General features: G+C 36.9%; 1 non-coding gene across 1 annotated transcript; it reads left to right on the top strand.

Annotated features, from left to right (window-relative positions):
* Positions 1-1755: 1755 nt before the first annotated feature.
* On the top strand, positions 1756-1863 carry LOC128590975 (U6 spliceosomal RNA). The gene has a single exon (XR_008381433.1). It is a non-coding gene; the product is annotated as a U6 spliceosomal RNA (small nuclear RNA).
* The last annotated feature ends 870 nt before the right edge of the window (positions 1864-2733 follow it).

Below are 2733 nucleotides of genomic sequence, written 5' to 3'. Positions count from 1 at the left end.
AACCTTAGGTGATCTCTCTATCTTTTGAGCTGAAGAGTTTTGATTCCATGATTAAGTATTATAATAAATGCACCTTTACCTAGATATTATATTTATGCTGCTATTGCAATTGTTTTCATGGGCTTATTATGTATTTGGTTCAAGAGAAATTATTGCATTTATAATTCTGTTATTTTAAGGCTAAAAATGAATGGGGAAATAGCAATCCCTTCTAGATGGCATACAGTAAAGGAATTTTGTAGGTTTAACAAAGATGTAAAAATTACATATTACTTTCATATTTTAAAAATACATAAAACATGATATTTCTTACAACATTAAAATTTGTCTGCTCTTCATGACAGAGATATTTACATGCCTTAGACCAGTCCCTCTATTAGAAAATCCTCAACCAGCCATATGTGTGCTATTAAGCATTTTCATTTGGCTCTTCTCTGCAATTAGCATTCCAAAAGTTATGTTGACTGGTTGTGGCTACCATATGTTTGGCATCGGTCCTTAAAAGTTCTGCCACATGTTCATTTTGATAGCACAAGCACTATGGTGAAGGGAAACAAAAGATTATTAAACACTTAAAATCAACATTTAGGCCACGTTTTTTAAGTAAAATAAATATAAAGATTATGACAATTACAGTTTTATGTTGGATAACATTGGTTGAATGCCTCTATTGTGTTCCAGGTATAGCTTCCAAAATATACAGTTAGAACAAATACAGTGACCCCTGGAGTCAACAAACCTACCTTACCTTGTCTAATTTGTTTGTGGAAACCTAAGATCAAAGTTTTAATTTTTCTTAAATTAGGAGATAACCTGGTAGGCACTGGGGTCTTTAAGCCTCTTATGTCTTTTAGAAGTGGTATGTAAGAACAACGCTTGGTGGGTATACAATAGGCAGTAGCTTCTTAATTGAGAAATCTAGTGAGAGTTTGGTTTTAGTCTGCTTCCAGTAAAGCAAAGGAAGATTGTCATCAAAATGGCTCTTTAGTGCTTAATATGATTGCTCAAAAGGTGAGCTGCCCTTATCTTTTCAGCTTTCTTTTTAGTCATTTCCTGCTTGACAAACAAGTTGACTCTATTGATGGCTGCCTCAGTGTAGTTGAGAAATCCGAAAGAACATTAAATTCTTAATATGCACCACAGGACCTAAAAAGGAATGGCTGTTAGTAGTCTCTCTAGAAATGTCAAAAGGAAAAATTCTGAAAAAGCTTCATCCTGTATATTTGCAGGCATTTATTGCCAGGCTCTGGAGCAATGGTAGTAGTGTTTCTGGATCTCTGCGTTTGCATTTTTTTTTTATAGACCAGACCGAGTTTCACTTTTGTCGCCCTTGGTAGAGTGCTGTAGTGTCACAGCTCACAGCAACCTCCAACTCCAGGGGTTAGGTGATTGTCTTGCCTCAGCCTCCCGAGTAGCTGGGACTATAGGCGTCTGCCACAATGCCCAGCTATTTTTTTGTTTTTTGGCCGGGGTCGGGTTTGAACCTGCCACCTTCAGTATACAGGGCCGACACCCTACTCACTGAGCCACAGGCGCTGCCCTGCTTTTGCATTTTAAAGAAGAAACAATGAACCGACTTTATTTCATCGTGTTTGAAATTACTGAGCACTGAGAATGTTGCCCCGTCTTAGGACTGGCAGGAGGTCCATCAAAGGGTATCAGAAGTCCAAAATACGAATCTCTGCTACACAGCTTCTAATTCTGCAATGGCTCAAAAAGATTGCTAGAATTAATATGTCATTTTTGTCAACTGAAGTGCTTGCTTCAACAGCACGTATACTAAAAATTGGAACGATACAGAGAAGATTAGCATGGCCCCTGCACGAGGGTGACATGCAAATTCATGAAGCGTTCCATATTAAAAACAAACAAACAAACAAAACTTTGTCAACTGAAGCAAGAGTCAGAGGGTTTGTCTTTTAAACCTGGTCAACCAGTGGACATAAATTTCTTAAACTGGTTGAGGTTTCAGCACATTTACAGATTTTAAGTTTATTAGGAATTGTGCGCCAGAGAGGTCTGGGTTTATTCACTCTTCCTTCACACAAAAATATTTTTGAGCTACTATTAAGTGCCAGTTACTTTGCCAGACAAAGAAAATTTGTCAGAGTTCAAAACAAACACAATACCTGCTGTCCTGGAGTTTATGGTCCAGAGATGAAGCCATGTACTCTAAATAAACAGGTATGCAAATTGGTGAATAAGAATGGTCTAAGTTGGCATGAACCTGTGGTCCTGGGAACTATGTGAATGTGTTTGTGGAGGACCTACACCACTTTCAGGATTTATGGGGGACTTCCCTAAGGAAAGGACACTTATTTCACTTAACATCTAAAAGACAAATAAAATCCACCGAGACTGTGAGGTCCAGAATACGAAGCCTGAAGGTATTTGGCTCAAGCACCAACTTTGGTAGTAGGGGAAGTTATTTTTCTCACATTATTGTATCCAAACAAAACATTTTGAAGGCCAAAATACTGCTTATAAAACATGCATTTTGGGAATCCTTACCATCTGTAATTGCACAGACATGTACAAATAAATATATTATGAATAACCAGAAAATACTGAATTTGGAACAAGGAAAAATATATAAAATATTTTGAGGAATTATGTAATTAGTATGTGGATAATGTTACGTAAAAGATTTTGTAGTCAAATAATAGTATGTGCTACTTGAAATGAACAACCTCACAGATTTTTGTTTTTCTCCACCAGTGAACTAATGGAAAT

Source organism: Nycticebus coucang, chromosome 7, assembly GCF_027406575.1.
Source record: "Nycticebus coucang isolate mNycCou1 chromosome 7, mNycCou1.pri, whole genome shotgun sequence".
NCBI lineage: Eukaryota > Metazoa > Chordata > Mammalia > Primates > Lorisidae > Nycticebus > Nycticebus coucang.
Note: the sequence above shows the minus strand (reverse complement) of the source record. Positions and strands in the feature narration are given on the sequence as shown.